This window comes from Cornus florida, unplaced genomic scaffold (assembly GCF_030987335.1).
Source record: "Cornus florida cultivar Cherokee Brave unplaced genomic scaffold, ASM3098733v1 CherokeeBrave_3.0.0_Hap2_Chr01, whole genome shotgun sequence".
NCBI classification, from domain to species: domain Eukaryota; kingdom Viridiplantae; phylum Streptophyta; class Magnoliopsida; order Cornales; family Cornaceae; genus Cornus; species Cornus florida.
Window position 1 is genome coordinate 65,669,961 of NW_026775571.1, and position 22,538 is coordinate 65,692,498.

A 22,538-nucleotide genomic window follows, 5' to 3' on the forward strand; every position below is an offset into this window, starting at 1 on the left:
ACAGAAACAGTATTTTTGTTGTAGGAGTGTTTTGGAAAAAAATCAGAAACACGTTTGGAAACGATGTTTTAGAAAAAATTCGGAAGTCCATGTTGCGCTATTGTTATGATTTTGAGTAATGAACAGTTATCAAAATAAGAAAAACAACTTTTAGATTGTGCTATAAAGTGATTCCGCTAATTCTTTAAATATCCCTTATTTCTGTGTTATGTTGGCGTATGAGCACATCCTAGAATAGGAATTAAAGAAAATTTAATTCAAATTTTGAATTAAATTATTTCAAATTCTAATCTTAAGATGTTGATTCGATGCTACCAAATATGATTTTAGTATAAAGTTCTGGCTCTTGTTTGTAATTTAACGTTCTTCACTCAACTCTTTTTTACTTCTGTTAAAGATTCAACAATTGGTGAAGCGTTAGTTCTTTGAAAAGCAATTTATACAGGTTCAGGGATTTTGATAAAGTCATTTTAGAGGGGGATGCTGAAGTTGTGGTCAAAGCTGTAAACCCGCAAGTTGTTCCTCCAATATTATTACTTGCTCCTCCAATATTAATAGGATCTATTATTACAGATATTCAGGAATTTTTAGATGGGAATTAAGGTTTTTTAATTTTCTCAATGTCTGTGAAGCTAATGGTGCTACTGACCATTTAGTTAGGTGGGCTTTAAGGAGTAAACTAGAAAAGTTTTATGCTTTGAAGATTCCTGTGTATGCAAAGCTGTATTGTTTTTTTTGTTTTTTTATTTTATACGAAGCTGTATTGACTCGTCTATAAGATGTTAACGTTCTTCTTCTCTTTCCTGTTTTATCATTGAAATTCTTGCCTTTTTGTAAAAAAATAAATAAATAAAAAAAGAAAAATAATTTTGGAGTGGAAGCCAGAAGGCCCCATGGGTCCCACTGCATTAAATAAGACCACTGTCGGCAACCAAATTTCATGCAGTTGAAACTCCTCTGCTTGTATCCACTGAATGTATATGTTCGAACTTCTAGCTTTCCTGTAAAAGCCAAGCCTTTCTAAAAAAATTTTTGTTTTTCACCAAAAGCTTGTTCCTCAATTGGATTTTGAGGTGCAAATTCACATAGTTCCAACTTCAAATAGCATAAAACGCGATAAATGACATTTATGTCCTCCTTATGTATGTCTATAGATATATATATTGTATATTATTTTAAGGTAATACATGAAAGTTTATAATATTTTGGAGTACCATGCTTTAGAGATTTTGTAACACCATACTTTAGAGATTCTCAATCTTTAAATGTGTTGTGGGACTTACCTAGAAAATGATTCAACAATTAAAAAAAAACATGAGTACCAGATATTGTAGACTTTTTTCGATAATACATCACAAACTTACAATTAATACTTTTTTAAAAAATAATAAGAAAAATATTTCAAAATTACCATCTGTATTATATAAGATATGATAGCGATTAGTTCATTCCTTGACTTTTTCTTATCTTCTGTCAATTTGTTTGTGGGGGAGTAAACGTGAAACAGCTAGATGGGCCCCACAAAAATTTGCTTGTGGGCGGCACATGAAACACGAGATTGGCCCCACTGCAATTGTGGTGTTGTGGGACCCACACAAATTTGTGTCATGTTCCGGAATCCGACTTAAAAAGGAAAAAAAAAATTATCCTAATTTTTATTTTATTGAGTAATTTGACTTGACCCATATTTCTTGGTCGGTGAAATTATTGTCATAATTATCTACTTTAAGAAATGAGTCTTAATTTATTGAGTAATTTAATTTGACTTATTGATCTGTACGTTTTGGTAGGTTGAATTGAGGGTAGATTCAAATTATATTTTGACATATGTTGTATATATAGTGGACATAGAGAGACGAAGAGAGATGTATTTTTGTCCATGAAAATAAGACTTCTGTGTTTTTTTTACTTGTAGTTAATGAATATTTTGATCATTGCAACTAAATTTTCCTGTAACGACCCAGCTCCTCATGGATCCGGATCATTAAACGGGTCCTAACTCGACCTAAAAACATTCAAGGGTGAAACGGTAATTTCACGTTAAATTAAAATGTTAAATTCCAAAAAGGGCAAGATGGTAATTTGCCATATTTCAATAAATTAAGACCTAAAGGACGTCATAGTCATTTACGTGTATCACACAATAATTCAAATGAGGTCTAGGGTAAAATAGTCCTTTTGGGGCAAAAATATAATTATAGCATTTAATTAGGTCATAAAAATAATTAATTTCAATTTCAAATGATGCCAAAGTGTAATTTTAAGAACTTAAATTGGTAATTACATAAAAAGACAGAACCGGTCGACGTATACTCCTTATACGTCGATTGGTTTGGGATATGAACAGTGGGAAAATCCACTGCCATGATACCGGTCGACTGGTTTGGGATACCAGTCGACTGGTTCTGAACATAAGTTACGGATACCGGTCGACTGGTCGACCGGTTTGGGTTATACGTCGATCGGTTCTAGAAAATCTTTACTCACACTTTCCATTGTCTTGTGTAACCCCTATACACCAACTTTTGATCATTCAACCACTCACGTCACAACACTTAGGTGCAAAATTAATACATTTCAATAATAAATTCGAGTACAACAACCACGTTATTAACGTAATTTACCACACGTCACTAAAATACACTAGAGGATTTAGTGTAATTAAAAGTTAATTACATTTTAACATCAAATAAAACTACAATAACCATCAACAACATGAATCAGCACATGTTACTTAAATACACAAAAGGCTTATGTTTGAATAAAACTTAATTACATTATCCAATGGCCAACATTTGCAAACTTATTTACATTCTCCAAAAACTATGATTATACATGAAATGACCGAATACAAAATAACAAAAATCATCTTCTAACAACTTTCAATTTTGAGGTGGATTGGCATCCACCGGTTCTTTTCTAAGACCTGAAAAAAATAATATATAGTAGGGTGAGCTATATGCTCAGTAGGTGACACTTAAGACACATATCTTGTGTCCTTGTGAATCCAATCAAAGCATAGGCCAATGGGAAATGGGGATCATGCAATGTAGGTATAAAGTTTTTGACTTTATCTATATATATATATTTAGGTTAAAAGAAATTTTTTATTTAGCTGTGGGACCCACTTTATTTTATGTTATCATGTGCCAAATGGGATTAGAGACCCATTGTTTCTGTTCCTCTTCTCTCTCCCCGCTGCCTTTCTTCCTCTCTGTATTTCTTTTTTTCTTTTTCTTTTGCAACTTCCACTCTTGATTTCTTCCTTAATCCTTGGTAGATTTGAGAGCCGTTTAAGGCAAAACGAAGCCCACAACGAGCTCTACGCGCTAGTGTAAGCAATTTCAGATTTGGTCTTCCTAGGGACTTCGAATTTAGAGACTCATTTTAAGGGTTTTGGCTCGCTTTTGAGGTAGGGACACCTTAATCCACTACTTTCTTGTTCCATTGTGAGTTATACTCATTTGTTGTGCCAAGCATGCTTAATTAGAAGTTAATTGTATCAATGATTATTTTAAATGAATGTTGTCTAGAGAAATTAATTTGTATGAATGTGAGTTGTTTTATGTGTAAAGCATGCTTAAATGTATTTTGTTGTATCTTAATGTGTTAATAATTACTTGGGAGATGTTGAACATGTTCAATGTTTAATTTTATGGTGTAGAATTTTAAATGCCATGGCATTGCATGTATGAAACATATATACATGCACATACCATTGGGTTTGCATGAAATGGGAGAAATTGTTCTTGAAATAAATATGGGGAATTTCAAGGAAGTATTTTTGATGAAATGGTTTTATGTGAAACCCGGTCGCTGCGGGGTTACCAACGGGCCGGAGGTTAATATAGCCTCGAGGGGACTAGGGAGTCGCCCTAGCGTGGTTGAGCTAGCTGGGCCCCATAATGACGCCGCGGGGTTACCAAGGGTCAGGGACACTAGCCAATCTTCCTCTCATGTCGCGGCGGGGCTACCAAAGGGCGGGCTGTATTAACAGTTTGGAAACGATGTTTTGGATTATGAAAATGGGGAGCGACACTAGCATGCATTGCATCTCATACCATTGCATTGGATATACTTGAGATTGAATCGTTATGCTGTATTATTTCCCGACATTGTATGATCCCCATTTCCCATTGGCCTATGCTTTATTTGGATTCACAAGGACACAAGATGTGTGTCTTAAGTGTCATCTGCTGAGCTTTATGCTCACCCTACTATTTATATTATTTTTTTCAGGTCTTGGAAATGAACTGGTGGACGACAATCCACCTCAAGCTTGAAAGTTGTTAGAAGGTTGTTTGTTATTTTGTATTTTGGCCGTTTTATGTATATTCGTAGTTGTGGAAATGTAATTAAGTTAGTATTTATGGCCTTGTAACTTAAGAACGAACTTATCTTTTGCTTGATGTAAATGAAACTAATGGAATTATGGTATATGTTTCCATGCAATTGTATCATGTAACGTTGTAAGACAGAGACTTTAAATCTTAACCATGTATTTTGGGACTGTAATTATGATAATTTAGATTAATTGGTGTGTGGATGTTCCACCATGAGAGGAACTATGTTGAGGTATAATGAACGGATGAATGGGATGCTGGATGATATTATGTGTTTTGTGTATTGGGACAGGTTGTTGAAGGCCCATTTTTAGGGGAGGTTATGCCGAATTTTTTTTAAAATTTTGACATCAGCTAGGGTCGTTACAAATTTGGTATCAAAGCAATGGTTCGAATACCATTAGGACGACGGGTAGAAGCTTACCTAGGGTTGTCTGGGAAGTCATTTGCATTGTTATTTCCTTGTTTGGAAAAGTGTTTTGCTATGTGAAAAAGCATGCTTAACTGCTTACTTGCTTACGTGCTTATGTGCTTATATGCCTATATTAATGTGTTCATTGCATAGTATTACATGCTAAATGTTTGTACAGTATCTTTTTGCGTTGGGTTATTCACGGTTGGACCTTAGTGTTATCGTTATTGAATTGTTTCCTTTGTTTTATAGAACGATGTCACAGCGTGAGGAAATCAGGGAAGTTGGCCCTAGACCGACTAGGGGTAATGTTGGCGAGAGCTCTAGCTCCAATCCGGAGGAGCTAAATGATGAGGACACACTTCTTAGGGACTTGATTCCCCCGAGAGTTGTCCCCACAAGGAGGGATAATGTTGAAGCACCCGTCGAAGTGGGTGAAGGTTCTGTGGCACTGGAGTTGAATCGTTTGTTGCAAAATGTCGTGAGGGCAACGAATGCTGCTCAGTCGCAGTTGGCACCACAACCCACAGTTCAAGTTGAGGAGATGCCAACTCAGAAGCGTCTCAAGATTATTAAGGGGTTTTCTCAGCTGATACCGGTTATGTTTGAGGGCGGTGCAGATCCAGTGATAGCAGATGACTACATGGAGCAAGTTGAAACTCAATTGACTTCTATGGATGTGACGGAGGGTCATTTGAAGATCATCCTAGCTACTTATAAGTTTGCTAAGGATGCCAAATTATAGTGGAAGTCGGTTACGAGCCGGTACAAGGTAGAAAAGATGAGTTGGGACAAGTTTAAGGAATTATTTTATGAAAAGTACTTTCCGCTTTCCAAAAGATGGGAGTTACAAGACCAGTTTCATAACCTTATCCAAGGGAGCATGTCAGTGGCGGAATATGAAAACAAGTTCACTTTACTTTCTCGTTTTGCTCTAGAAATGGTGAGAGATGAAGTTAACAAGACTCGGAAGTTTGTTTCTGGTCTTAATGATCGGATGAGGCCGTTGATCACGGCACAGTTCATCAAGGTATATTCTGAAGCAGTGGAAAGGGCTTTGATGTTGAAGGCTGATAATAAAGAGAAGGATGTAAGAAGAGAGCAGTTGAAGCAAAAGAGGGGTGCAGGGCCATCTTTAGAAGGATCTTCTTGGAAAAGGAACAGGGGCGGTCCATCTCAGTTTCAAGGACAGCAGTTTGCACGATCTGCTCCTACCACTCCGTTGCCAGCTGGGTCTGATAGGAATGCAGTTGTTTGCTTTCAGTGTCAACAGCCTGGGCATTACAAGTCCAGTTGTCCTATGAGATCATCTTCAGTTTCTTCAGCTCCGAAGGCTTGTTATGGGTGTGGTCAGTAGGGCCATTTGATTCGGGACTGTCCGAGTCTGGGAGCAGGCACCACTAGTGGCAGAGGGTCACGGTAGAGGCCGTTACAGTCGGCTATGGTTCAATCAGGTTTCAGACCACCGCTGCCACCACCACAGCCTGCCTTGTCTTCTCAGGGTTCATGACCAGCTAGGAGGGATACTCCTACTGTGTCAGCACAATAGTCTGGTGTTCAGATTAGTAGTTCACAGGCACAGGCACCGCAGGGGCGTGTCTTTGCCCTTGCACCGACTGATGCATCTCCTGGATCTTCAGTTCTCCGAGGTATATTTCCAGTGTTTGGTTCTTGGGCCCGTGTTTTGTTTGACTCTGGTGCATCTCATTCTTTCATTTCATCATCATTTGCACTTGTATCGGGGTTAAAGGTCAGTTTTATGGATCGGGCGTTGTGTGTTGATACGCTAGTTGGAGTTTCAGTGTTTTTGAGCCGAGTCGTGAGGGACTGTTCCATTGTAATAGCCGGGCGGACTTTTGTGTTTGACCTTATCCTTCTAGAGATGACTAGCTTTGATGTCATTATCGGGATCGATTGGTTAGTTTCCTTTCATGCCACGATCGACTGTTACAGAGGAAGGGTTACAGTTTGTATTCCCGAGGGAGACTGTTTCTTTTTTGTGGGAGATCAGAGTGATTCCCACATTTCATCGTTTTATGGAATTTATAAACAGAGTCGTGGTGATTACTTTTTGGCTAGCCTTATAGCCGAAGAGGATGATGTTGTGGAAGAATATTATCCTGCAGTTGTTCGTGATTTTCTGGATGTGTTTCCAGAGGATTTGACAGAGTTGCCTCCACACCGAGAAGTGGAGTTTACTATTGACTTGATGCCCGGTACCACGCCGATTTCTATGGCACCGTATCGTATGGCACCAGTTGAATTGGAGGAATTAAAAATACAGCTTGATGATTTGAGGATGAAAAGTTTCATTCGACCGAGTGTGTCACCATGGGGCGCACCGGTCTTGTTTGCTAAGAAGAAAGATGGTTCTTTGAGGTTGTGCATCAATTATCGGAAGTTGAATCGTGCCACCATCAAGAACAAGTATCATTTGCCAATGATAGATGATTTATTTGATCAGTTGAGGGGAGCCAGTTGTTTCTCCAAGATTGACTTGAGGTCTGGCTATTATCAGTTGCGGGTTAGGGATGAGGATATCCCGAAGACAGCATTCCGTACACGGTATGGACACTATGAGTTCCTTGTTATGCCTTTTCGCTTGACTAATGCTCCAGCGGCATTCATGGACTTAATGAACCACGTCTTTCACGATTACTTGGACCAGTTTGTGGTAGTTTTCGTGGATGACATTCTTGTGTATTCACGATCTCGGGAGCAGCACGAGATCCATTTAAGTATTGTTTTACAGATTTTGCGGGAGCACCGGTTGTATGCCAAATATGAGAAATGTGAGTTTTGGCTACAAGATGTGAAGTTTTTGGGACATGTTCTTTCAGAAGGCGGAGTGTCAGTTGATCCATTAAAGATTGAAGCTGTTTTGAATTGGGAGCAACCCAAGAATGTGTTTGAGATCCGTAGTTTTCTTGGTCTAGCGGGTTACTACCGGAGATTTGTGAAAGATTTCTCCCGTTTAGCAACGTCTATGACCCGTTTAACCCAGAAAGGGATTAAGTTTGCATGGAATGAAGCCTATGAGTCATCTTTCCAGGAATTGAAGACAAGATTGACTACGGCTCCAGTGTTGGTGATACCTGAGCGTGGCTTGGGTTATGTGATCTATTGTGATGCTTCACGTGATGGTTTATGGTGTGTATTGATGCAGGATGGGAGAGTAGTAGCTTATGGGTCTCGGCAGTTAAAGACTCACGAGTATAACTACCCTACTCATGATCTGAAGTTGGCGGTAGTTGTGTTTGCTTTGAAGTGTTGGAGACACTACTTGTATGGTGAAAGATTCAAGGTGTACTCGGATCATAAAAGTCTCAAGTACCTTTTCTCCCAAAAAGACTTGAACAATAGACAGAGAAGATGGGTTGAATTCTTGGAAGATTATAATTTTGACTTGCAGTATCATCCGGGCAAGGCAAATGTGGTAGCAGATGCCTTAAGCCGAAAATCTCGTGGAACTTTGGTCTGTCTGGCTATTCGGAAGTGGAAGATGCTTAAGGATTTGGCAGAGATGGGATTGTATTGTATTGATGACGATGTTGACAGTGAGCCAGCATTCTTGTTTAGTCTTGTGGCTCAGCCTACTCTTGTTGTACGAGTCATTGAGTCACAGAGACAGGACCCGAATTTAGATGTCATTCACACTTTGATCTCCAGTTGTGAGACAGTGAAAGATTGGGCCTTGTATGCAGATGGGGGTCTACGGTTCAGGGGTTTGTTGGTGGTTCCTACGGTTTGTCTTGAGGACATCCTACGGGATTTTCACACTTCCCGCTTTGCAGTTCATCCAGGTGGTACCAAGATGTATCACAATTTGAGATGTCAGTATTAGTGGAACGGGATGAAGAAAGATGTTGCACCGCTTGTGGCTAGATGCCTTACCTGTCAGTAGGTGAAGGCCGACCATCAGAGACCAGCTGGTTTGTTGCAACCATTACCTGTAGCGCAATGAAAATGGGAGCATATTGCTATGGATTTTGTGACAGGTCTTCCAAGGTCACGAAGGGGCAATGAGTCCGTATGGGTCATCATTGACAGATTGACATTAAGGCAACAGATGCTGCAGAGAAGCTTGGTGTTCTTTATGTGAAGGAGATTGTAAGGTTGCATGGAGTTCCAGTAACCATTGTTTCAGATAGGCATGCCAAGTTCACTTCGAAGTTCTGGGAAGGACTTCAAGCAGCGTTTGGCTTAGCGTTGCATCTGAGTACGACATTCCATCCACAGACTGACGGTCAGTCAGAGCGTACTATCCAGATTTTGGAGGATATGCTTCGAGCATGTGTGCTTGACTTGGGTGGTAGTTGGGAGGATCACCTTCCACTTATTGAATTTGCCTACAACAACAGTTATCAGGCGAGCATTCAGATGGCTCCATTTGAGGTGTTGTATGGTAGACCTTGTAGGTCTTCTGTTTGTTGGACTGAGGTAGGCGAGACAGCCGCCTTAAGACCTGACATTGTACTCGAAACTACTGAGAAGATTAAGTTGATAAGATAGAGGTTACTTACAGCTCAGAGCCGACAGAAGAGTTATGCGGATAAGCGGAGACGGTCGTTATCCTTTGAGGTAGGAGACCATGTTTTTCTGTTTCTCCACGGAAAGGATTGATGAGATTCGGGAAAAGTGGCAAGTTGTCGCCACGATTCATCGGACCGTTTGAGATTTTGGACGGTGTAGGAGAGGTTGCCTACAGACTTGCTTTGCCACCACAATTGGATAGGGTCCACAATGTTTTCCATGTATCGATGTTACGGAAGTACGAGCCAGATCCATCTCACATTTTAAGTTGGGTTGATATAGACAATGATGAGGATGTTTCCTACGAGGAAGGACCAGTTCAGATTCTTGACACACAACAGAAGGTGTTGAGGAATAAGATGATACTAATGGTGAAAGTCCTTTGGAGATACCATGGAGTCGAGGAGGCTACTTGAGAGCTCGAACAGGAGGTTCGCTCCAAGTATCACAAAAAGTGAGCCGTCTTGGTCAATCTATCAATGATGACCCATACGGCCTCATTGCCTCTCCGTGACTTTGGAAGACCTGTCACAAAATCCATCGCAATCTGTTCCTATTTCCATTGTGCTACAGGCAATGGTTACAACAACTCTGCCGGTCTCTGATGTTCGGCCTTCACCTGTTGACAGGTAAGGCACTTAGCCACAAACTGCGCAACGTCCTTCTTCATCCCATTCCACCAATACTGACGTCTCAAATTGTGATACATTTTTGTACCACCTGGATGAACTGCAAAGCAGGAAGTGTGAAACTCCCGAAGAACATCTTCACGACAAACCGTGGAGACAACTAACAAATCTTTAAACCGTAGACCCCCATCTACATGTAAGGTCCAATCCCTCACTGTCTCACCACTGGAGATCAAAGCATGAATGGCATCCAAATTTGGATCCCGTCTCTGTGACTCAATCACTCGTCCGATAAGAGTAGGCTGAGCCACAAGACTAAACAAGAATGCCGACCCATTGCAATATCCTCATCTAAACAACACAATCCCATCTCCGCCAAACTTTCAAGCATATTCCACTTCCGAATAGCCAAACCGGCCAAAGTGCCTCGAGATTTTTGGCTTAAGGCATCAGCTACAACATTTGGCTTGCCCGGATGATATTGCAAATCAAAGTTGTAATCTTCCAAGTATTCGACCCATCGTCTCTGTCTATTGTTCAAGTCCTTTTGGGAGAAAAGGTACTTGAGGCTCTTGTGATCCGAGAACACCTTGAATCGTTCACCATACAAGTAGTGTCTCCAACACTTCAAAGCAAACACCACTGCCGCCAACTCTAAATCATGAGTAGGGTAGTTGTACTCATGAGTCTTTAACTGCTGAGACCCATAAGCCACTATTCTACCATCTTGCATCAACACACATCCCAAGCCATCGCGTGAAGCATCACAATAAATCACATAACCCAAGCCACGCTCAGGTATCACCAACACTGGAGCTGTAGTCAATCTTATCTTCAACTCCTGAAAAGATGACTCACAAGCTTCATTCCACGTAAAGTTGACCCCTTTCCGGGTCGAACGGGTCATAGACGCTGCCAAACGGGAGAAATCTTTCACAAATCTCCGGTAGTAACCCGCTAGACCAAGAAAACTGCGGATCTCAAACACATTCTTGGGTTGCTCCCAAGTCAAAACTGCTTCAATCTTCGATGGATCAACGGACACTCCGCCTTCTGAAACAACGTGCCCCAAGAACTTCACCTCTTGTAGCCAAAACTCATACTTCTCATATTTGGTATACAATCGGTGCTCCCGCAAAATCTGCAAAACAATACTCAAATGGACCTTGTGCTCTTCCCGAGTTCGTGAATACACAAGAATGTCATCCACGAAGACTACCACAAACTGGTCCAAGTAATCGTGAAAAACGCGGTTCATCAAGTCCATGAATGTCGCTGGCGCATTAGTCAAGCCAAGTGGCATAACAAGGAACTCATAGTGTCCATACCGTATACGGAACGCTGTCTTTGGGATATCTTCATCCCTAACCCTCAACTGATAGTAGCCAGATCTTAAATCAATCTTCGAGAAACAACTGGCTCCTTTCAACTGATCAAACAAATCGTCTATCCTTGGCAAAGGATACTTGTTCTTGATGGTAGCATGATTCAACTTCCGGTAATCAATGCACAACCTCAAAGAACCATTTGTCTTCTTAGCAAACAAGACCGGTGCGCCCTAGGTGACACACTAGGTCGGATGAAACCTTTCATCTTCAAATCATCAAGCTGCCTCTTCAATTCTTCTAATTCGACTGGGACCATACGATACGGTGCCATAGAAATCGGCGCGGTACCTGGCATCAAATCAATAGTGAACTCCACTTCCCGGTGTGGAGGCAACTCTATCAAATCCTCCGGAAACACATCCAAAAAATCAAGAACAACTACAGGATAATCTTTTTCCACAACATCCTCCTCTTCGGCTAGAAAACTAGCCAAGAAGTAATCACCACGACTCCGTCCACGAATTCCATACAATGATGAAGGCTGGGAATCACTCCGATCTCCCATGAAAAAGAAACAATCTCCCTCAGGAGTGCAAACCGTGACTCTTCCTCTGAAACAATCGATCGTGGCATGAAAGGAAGCTAACCAATCCATCCCGAGAATGGCGTCAAAGCTAGTCATCTCCAGGAGGATAAGGTCAAACACGAAAGTTTGCCCAACTATCACAATAGGACAATCCCGCACAACTCGACTCAAAGACACGGAAACCCCAACCGGCGTATCAACACCCAACGCCCGATCCAAGAAACTAACCTCTGACCCCGATGCAAGTGCAAATAATGATGAAATGTAAGAGTGAGATGCACCAGAGTCAAACAAAATACGGGCCCAAGAACCAAACACTGGAAATATACCTCGGAGAACTGACGGTCCAGGAGATGGATCAGTCGGTGCAAGTGCAAAGACACGTCCCTGCTGTGCCTGTACTTGAAAACCACCAATCTGAACACCAGACTGTTGTGCCGACACAGTAGGAGTATCCCTCCTAGCTGGATGAGAACCCTGAGAAGACATGGCAGGCTGAGGTGGTGGCGGTGGTCTGAAACCTGACTGAACTGTAGCTGACTGTGACGGCCTCTGTCGTGACCCTCTGCCACTACCAGTACCTTCTCCCTGACTAGGACAGTCCCGAATCAAATAACCTTGCTGGCCACACCCATAACAAGTCCTTGGAACTGAAGAAACTGAAGATGATCTCACGGGACAACTAGACTTGTAGTGCCCAGGTTGCTGACATTGATAACAAACAACTCCACTCCTGTCAGATCCAGCTGGCATAGGATTGGTAGGAGCATATCGTGCAGACTGTTGCCCCTGAAACTGAAATGAACCACTCTTGCTCCTTTTCCAAGGAGATCCCTCCGATGATGGCCCTACACCTTTCTTTTGCTTCAACTGCTCTCTTCTTGCATCATTCTCTTTATTATCGGCCTCCAACATTAATGCCCTTTCTACTGCTTCCGAGTAAACCTTAATGAACTACGTCGTGATCAACGGCCTCATCCGACCATTAAGACCAGAAACAAACTTCCGAGTCTTGCAAGCTTCATCTCTCACCATTTTTGGAGCAAAACGGGAGAGTGAAGTAAACTTGTTCTCATATTCTGCCACTGACATGCTCCCTTGAATAAGGTTATGAAATTGGTCTTGTAACTCCCATCTTTTGGAAAGCGGAAAATACTTTTCATAGAACAGTTCCTTGAACCTGTCCCAACTCATCTCCTCCACCTTATACTGGTTGGTGACTGACTTCCACCAAACCTTGGCATCTTTAGCAAACTTGTAAGTAGCTAAGATGATCTTCAAATGATCCTCTGTCACATCCATTGAGGTCAACTGAGTCTCAACCTGATCCAGGTAGTCATCTGCTACCATTGGATCCACACCGCCCTCGAACATAACTAGCATCAACTGAGAAAAACCTTTAATGATCTTGAGACGCTTCTAAGCTGGCGTCTCCTCAACTTGAACTGCAGGTTGTGGTGCCAATTACGACTAAGCAGCAATCGTTGCCCTCACGACATTTTGCAACAAACGATTCAACTCATGTGCCACAGAACCTTCATCCACTTCGACGGGTGCTTCAACATTATCCCTCCTTGTGGGGACAACTCTTTGGGGAATCAAGTCCCTAAGAAGCGTGTCCTCATCATTTAGCTCCGCCGGATTGGAGCTAGAGCTCTCGCCAACGTCACCCCTTGTTGGCCTAGAGCCAACTTCCCTTAACTCTTCACGTCATGACATCGTGCTATAAAACGAGAGAACGGTTCAAAAACATGATGCTAAAGTCCACCGTGGACGACTCAACATAAAATGATGATGTACCAACACTTAGCATGCACAACTACATAAGAAACACTTTAACGTAACATTTAGGCACATAAGCACATAGACAATTAAACATACTTGTTCAAATAAATAAACACGTAGCAAGGAATCACGTAAACAATGTAAACAACACCCCACGCAACTCTATGTAGGCCTCTACCTGTCATCCCAAAGGTTTTCGAAGCCTTGCTCTGATACCATTCTGTAACGACCCCGCTCCTCAAGGATCCGGAGAATTAAATGGGTCCTAACTCGACCTAAAAACAACCAAGGGTGAAACAGTAATTTCACGTTAAATTAAAATGTTGAGTTCCAAAAAGGGCAAGATGGTAATTTGCCATATTTTAATAAATTAAGACCCAAAGGACGTCATAGTCATTTACGTGCATCACACAATAATTCAAATGAGGTCCGGGGTAAAATAGTCCTTTTGGGGCAAAAATATAATTATGGCATTTAATTGGGTCATAAAAATAATTAATTTCAACTTCAAATGATGCCAAAGTGTAATTTTAAGAACTTAAATTGGCAATTACATAAAAAGACAGAACCGGACGACGTATACTCCTTATACGTCGACTGGTTTGGGATATGAACAGTGGGAAAACCCACTGCCATGATACCAGTCAACTGGTTTGAGATACCAGTCGACTAGTTCTGAACATAAGTTACAATGGATACCGGTCGACTGGTTTGGGATACCGGTCGACTGGTTTGGGACGTGAAATGCTCAAACATACTGTGAAGATACCGCTCGACCGGTTTGGGTTATACGTCGACCGATTCTAAAAAATCTTCACTCCCACTTTCCACTGTCCTGTGTAACCCCTATACACCAACTTTTGATTGTTCAACCACCCACGTCACAACACTTACGTGCAAAATTAATATATTTCAACAATAAATTCGAGTACAACAACCACGTTATTAACGTAATTTACCACACGTCACTAAAATACACTAGAGGATTTAGTGTAATTAAAAGTTAATTACATTTTAACATCAAATAAAACTACAACAACCATCAACAACATGAATCACCACACGTTACTTAACTACACAAAAGGCTTATGTTTGAATAAAACTTAATTACATTATCCAATGGCCAACATTTGCAAACTTATTTACATTTTCCAAAAACTATGATTATACATGAAATGGCCAAATACAAAATAGCAAAAATCATCTTCTAACAACTTTCAATTTTGAGGTGGATTGGCATCCGCCGATTCTTTTCTAAGACCTGAAAAAAATAATATATAGTAGGGTGAGCTATATGCTCAGTAGGTGACACTTAAGACACACATCTTGTGTCCTTGTGAATCCAATCAAAGCATAGGCCAATGGGAAATGGGGATCATGCAATGTAGGGTTAAAACAACTTCAATGTCAATTCCAAGTGTAAACAATGCAATGCATGATATGTCACTCCCCATTTTCATTTCTCAAAACCATACTTTCCAACTGTTAATACAGCCCGCCCTTTGGTAACCCCGCCGAGACACGAGAGAAGGATTGGCTAGTGTCCCTGACCCTTGGTAACCCCGCGGCGTCATTATGGGGCCCAGCTAGCTCAACCACGCTAGGGCAACTCCTTAGTCCCCTCTAGGCTATATTAACCTCCGGCCCGTTGGTAACCCCACAGCGACCGGGTTTATCAAAATCATTTCACAAAAACTCTTCTCCCAAAATTTCCGTTTTCATTTCAAAAACTGATTTCTCCCATTTCATGCAACCCAATGGCATGTACATGTATATGTGTCTCAAGCCTACAATATTATGGCATGTAGAAGTTTTACATTTCATAATTACTTCACAACTAAGTATATATCATATTCAACATCATCAATTGAGTCATCAACACATTAAATACAACAAAACTATCACCACAACATGTTTTTCACATTGAACAAATCGTAATCAAAATCATGAATTTCTCTAGACATCAATTACACAACATTGAAACAATTAACTCTCAAATTAAGCATGTTTATCACACAAAGGAGATATAACTCACAATGGAACAAGAAGGAAGTGGATTAAGGGCCCCTACCTCGAAAATGGACAAAACCCTTGAAATGGGTCCTCAAATTCGAACTCCAAGGAAGGCACCAAATCTGGAATTTCAGGTATGGATGCGTAGAGCTCGATGTGCTCGACGTTTTGCCTCAAACGGCTCTCAATTTCACTAAGAAGTGAAGAAGTTATGAAGATTCAAAGATTTGAAGCCAAAAATGAAAAGAAAAGCTAGGAGCAAGAAGGAGGGAGAGAACTTACGGGAGAATGAAAAATGAGAGAGCAAAAATATGGTCTCAAGACCACATTTGAGGTAGTGGTGGGTCCCGCCTTAATTTTCTTTTCTTTTCTCTTTTACTTTTACTTCAATTCATACACCACACACACAAGTGCACCACATGCAAATACTACTTAATCCACATAATTTAAAATGTACATAATGCAAATGGACCCAACCACAATCCCGAACACATGTGAAAAGACAGAAATACCCCTGTCTCCACGAATTATTGGAAAAATGAAAATGCTGAAAAAACAGAAACATCACAATCTCCCCAACTTAAAAGGATTTCGTCCCCGAAATCAAGCCGTACTTGGGGAAGAGAACAACTCTGGATACTTGGAGCGAACCTGTTGTTCAAGCTCCCAAGTAGCCTCCTCGACTCCGTGGTGCCTCCAAAGAACTTTCACTAACTGCATCGTTTTACCCCTTAACACCTTCTGCCGTGTGTCAAGAATCTGCACTAGTCCCTCTTGATAGGAGATATCTTCATCAATGTCCACATCGACCCAATCCAAAATGTGAGATGGATCCGGTTCATACTTCTGTAGCATCGACACATGAAAAACATTATGAACCTTGTCCATCTACGGTGGTAAAGCGAGTCTGTAAGCAACCTCTCCTACACGGTCCAAGATCTCAAATGGTCCAATGAATCGTGGCGACAACTTGCCACTTTTCCTAAACCTCATCAAACCCTTCCATGGAGTAACCCTCAGAAAAAAATGGTCTCCCACTTCAAAAGCTAGCGGTCGTCTCCGCTTGTCTGCATAGTTCTTCTGTCGACTCTGAGCTGTGAGCAACCTCTGTCTGATCAATTTGATCTTCTCGGTAGTCTCGAGTATAATGTCGGGTCCTAAGGCAGCTGTCTCACCTACCTCAGTCCAACAAACTGGAGACCTACAAGGTTTGCCATACAACGCCTCAAATAGAGCCATCTCTATGCTCGCCTGATAACTGTTGTTGTAGGCAAACTCAATGAGCGGTAGATGATCTTCCCAACTGCCACCCAAGTCAAGCACACATGCCCGGAGCATATCCTCCAAGATCTGGATAGTACACTCCGACTGGCCGTCTGTCTGTGGATGGAATGCCATGCTAAGATTTAACGCTGAACCAAACGCTGTTTGAAGTCCTTCCCAGAACTTCGAAGTAAACTTAGCATCCCTATCCGAAACAATGGTTATTGAAACTCCATGTAACCTTACACTTTCCTGCACGTAAAGAACGCCAAGTGTCTCTGCATCATCTGTTGCCTTAATAGGCAAAAAGTAAGCCATCTTGGTCAATCTATCAATGATGACCCATACGGCCTCGTTGCCTCTCTGTGACCTTGGAAGACCTGTCACAAAATCCATCGCAATCTGTTCCCATTTCCATTGTGCAACAGGCAATGGTTACAACAACCCTGCCGGTCTCTGATGCTCGGCCTTCACCTGTTGACAGGTAAGGCACTTAGCCACAAACTGCACAACGTCCTTCTTCATCCCATTCCACCAATACTGACGTCTCAAATTGTGATACATTTTTGTACCACCTGGATGAACTACAAAGCGGGAAGTGTGAAACTCCCGAAGAACATCTTCACGACAAACCGTGGGAACAACCAACAAATCTTTAAACCGTAGACCCCCATCTGCATGTAAGGTCCAATCCTTCACTGTCTCACCACTGGAGATCAAAGCGTGAATGGCATCCAAATTTAGATCCCGTCTCTGTGACTCAATCACTCGTCCGATAAGAGTAGGCTGAGCCACAAGACTAAACAAGAATGCCGTCTATCTCCCAGGATACAACGGTCTACATCCACCAGTAGCAGCACTACAAACTCGTGGATACGGCGAACCTTCTCTGTGTAATACTCTCTCTAACTCAAAAATGCATCTATACTATATAAATGCTAAATTGGATGCAATCCGAACCACATGGTTCGGACCAATCTTAATATGGCTCGATGAAATTGGATTAGAGTCTAAGTGGTTCGGACCACTTTACCTATGGTTTGAACCCACTTGGGTTGGGTTCAAGTCTAGAGAGAGGGAGATAGAAGAAAATGAAAAATGAATCACTTGCAAATGATCCAAAGGGGGGTATTTATAGAAACAGAAATGCCTTTTCGGATTGGGTGTATCTCTTCATTATTGGAATAGGTTGCAATGGTTCACATGGTGTCTATTCACCACTAGACACATCTATTCCAATAGGTTGCAATGGTTCACATGGTGTCTGTTCACCACTAGACACATCTATTCCAATAGGTTGCAATGGTTCACATGGTGTCTATTCACCAATAGACACATCCATTCCAATAGGTTGCAATGTGCTTTTTCGAATGGGTGCAACCATAGGTTATGATGGTTCAAAAAAAGGTGTAACCCTTTAAAAAAAAACTAAAAAGTGGTTTTTTAATTTAAAAGGTCCCTTTAGAAAAACTAAAATATGGTTTTTTAATTTAAAAGGTGTAACCTTTTAGAAAAACTAAAAAGTAGTTTTTTAATTCAAAAAACCAACCACCCAAAAAAACCCCACACATTTGTGAAACCCATTTAAATAAGCCCAGCCCAAAATTAGGCCCAATCCAAAATTCCAAAAAAGAATAATCTGGACTTTACAATTAGGCCCAAGCCCAAGCCCAAATCCTAAACTCAGCTTATTTAAATTTTAATTTTTTTCAACATTTTTTCCATATGGGACAAACACTTCCCACATTTTGCATACCCATTTAGGCTTATCAAAACACTATACTTTAGAGCTAATTTCTCATTCACCCGGAAACGGATTTAAGAAAGTAAATATATCACGTTCATCTCCTTGCGGAGAGAAACACGCTCGTCTAGAGATCCGCAAAAAATTCTTAGCGGAATCTATTCCAAATCTCATCCAAAGTTTATATTTTTAATGCCCCCGTTTCTAACAATCCCCCACATGAATGGAAATTTGCGTTAAATGCAACAGATGATCATGCAGACACTAGAGAGAGTATAGTCAAAAATTTACTGCATTAGGATAGGTAGTTTTTGGCTTTGAACCTTCCCTAGTGTATTGCTATCGGATTTACTAGCTAACCAGTGAACGCGATGTCTTGAACTGTTCAGCCGTTTGTGTAAACCAAGACAATAACAAACACACAGTACCTTTCCTCACAAAGTTGGTTCTCATTGTTGTGTTCATTTTGGCCCTGAACAAGTCCTGGTATTCAATGAGTGCTCCAGAAAACTTAGCCTTTATAGTTCTCATAGAAGCGGCCCCACTTCACACTCATATAGGTGACTTCTTATTAAGAGTATCATACCATACGCCACTTGAATTTTCAAGGTATAAGAGTCATTAAAAGCGTAACTTATCCTAATCCTCGCTGTAGGTAGCACTGTCTCATCATAGAAATGGGCAGAAGATTTATATCTTCCCAGTGCTTCTGGTGAGTCACTCAGAATTTTTGTTGTCCCTTTGAACTTAGATCACTAGGTTGGGTTTCCATTAAGGTGACTCGTTAGCTTTCGGCTTTTAATCCCATTCCCCTCGATGATCTGTACAATTTCTCTCTAGTACAACCTTCAATTTTATATGTGGCCACAAGGTTGTGTTTAAAAATATTACACTCTGTAGAGATTTCTCCAAGTGAGAGCAACTATATACTTTGTGCCCTAAAATTGCTTATTGTTAGCAATATCATTTTCTTTAGTGGCATAGGTGTAGAGTTACTTTGAATTGTCCTCTAGGTGAAGTCTATTGACTTCCCTATTTGATTTATTCAAAGTTTCTAACTTTGAGTTATATTAAGAACATAGAACTACACCTTTAATATAAGAGACATATCCACTATTGGATTTGAAGTCTTTAATATCCCATATCCAGATTGCATCACTGTTACACCTCCAATTTAGTTAGATACATTGATCTATGCAATATTGGATTTAGGGTGTATCTCAACTACCCAATTTGTTGTTTTTCAGTGATCCGATCCTGGATTGAAAATGTGCAATTAAACACAGTTATTAAGATGCCTTGCAATCTCAACCAATAATATACTTTGGCTAGTATTTATATTTGAGATTTACATCTACAAAAGTTAGCTAGGCTTTTGTTATCATAACTAGTATTATCTCAATCTCACTCTATTGAGAATATACTATGTTATTAGATGTTAAATCTTTCATATCAAATATACTAATTAGTATATCATTAATTTTTTGAAGGCATACAATGACTTATACATCACATTTATGTCATTGTCTTGGTACTAGCTTTAATCCACTCAAGAACTTATAAGCTTTCACATTTTACTCTTCAACTAGAACAAATAACTCAGCTCTTCCGCTGGAAAAAGAACTTTTCTAGTTGTTTCATAATATTTTCCTCATAGGAAACAACGTGCACTATTGTTATAATATTATAAATAATTTTTGGTTCTATCCAAAATTTCTTAGGATTAAGAACCCTACATTTATAAGTATTTCTTATTTGGTGAGGTAACTCATAGCAAATTTTATCTATGGACAATATCCCCCACAACTTTGGAATAATCCTGAAATTTTATATATGATATATTTCTTATGATTTTCCAACTCTTGAAATACCATATATTAAATATTTCATCTCATCTACCTTTTCAAGGTTCTATATTCATTTTTCAACAAGCATGTCTAACTTATTTTTATAATATGTCACTGACGTTACTATGAATTAATGCTAGAGATATGGGCTTTAATTAATATTTGCTTCTATATCTCTTATATTTATGAATTGAGTTATTCATGTTAAGTTAGTCATATTAACATGTCATAACCTTTCATATGTCACACATCACATAACTCAATCATTTAAACAAATAATTATCTTATTATTTAAGTTTTGGATACAATCACCACAGAGTAAGCACTCACTTCTCAACTATCATTACTAGTTAAGAGTGAGTTTTTAAGCTCTCATTACTAGCTTAGATTAAGCACACTCTTCTCATTAATTACTACTAGTTTATAATGAGCACCCATTTCTCTGCTATTACCACTAGCTTGAAGTTAAGTTTACTCAGTTATTAATTCTAGTAGCTCTTAACTTTAGTACACACTTAACTAAGTAGTTTACCTTGGTAGTAAAGTAATTTGTTTTGAAAAATATTCTTCAAAAACTATTACTTTACAAGTAGTATTATTCATTCCTACATGAGCAAATATGATGTATAGCTCAAATAGATTATGGCTAAAATGGCTACTCATCACCCTCGTGTTTTTTACTACCAAGTAGAGAGCAAGAACCAACTAATAGATTTTCATCTTCCTCTTAGGTTCTGTGCACCTCATTAATCATTTTAACTTATGGCTAAGCTAACTAGTTTGCAACTCAGTAACATTTTAGCTTTTAGCTAAATTGTGCATTATAACTAACTAGCTTGATTTAGCTTGTCTCGGTGTACTTGCTTACTGTATCCATAACATTTTTTATTAAACACTTTAAAGTTATCGGAAAATCTTATCTTATTCAACCTATTCACAGCTATACGTGTCTTTAAACACTAGTATAGATCTTTTTCCGTTGACTATCGGGAGAATTGACATAGCTAGACTAGTCAATTTTTGTCTATTGTATTAAATACACAAACCAGTCACTCATACAAAATTAAAAACATCACATTAAATCAACTATATTGTAAAATTAAATTACTATGCACATTAAGTAATATTATAATCTCAATTAAAAGTAAGCACTTATATAAATAATATTGAACTCCCATAAATAGTATTATACCACATGATTAATTATATCACATAACTAATCTAAGAAATAATAATATTCAGGAGAAGACTTTGCTTTCTCAAAACTTTGTGCCTCATTCTCCAATAAACATGCTAGAAAATCAGGACCAAAAGATGTAGACGTTCTAGCCCACAAGAAAATGATATGCACTGATGTTATGAGCATAACCTATAAAAGGTTTTATGTAACGATCCACTCCACCACATAGTATGATATTGTCTGCTTTGGGATCGAGCCCGTACGATTTTGTTATTGGGTTTTATCTCAAAAGACCTCATACCAATTGGAGATAACACCACTACATAAAATCACATACCATGTTCTGAATAAATATCAACAAATGATAATTCATATTCTCGAACTCTATCATTTCTTAACACCTTGTCAAGTTGATTTTCAACCTCATTTTTGTAATGTTTAAACATTTCTAAGGCTTTATCTTTGCTTCGTAACAGATATAGATAACATCATCTTGTGCAATCATTGATAAAAAAAATGAAATACCTTTTCCTAACTCTAGTGGGCACAAATTTAAAATAATATAATATACTACATAATATTATATTACAAAATTAAAATAATTCAATCAATACTGAATTATATAAATAATTCAATAATTTACTAATATAACATGCTTCAATTTCACATAATATTGAACACATCAATATTTAGCATATTATCATATAATAATATACATAACATTATTTTATTATATCTCATTTATTGTATAATATCTACTTGTTTATATCTTAAATAAAAGCATATAATAAAACATACGCAATGAGTGAGTCTGTCTTAAGATTGTTGGTAAATATATGTTTCATGTGACATTTAAGATATAACAACCCTTATAC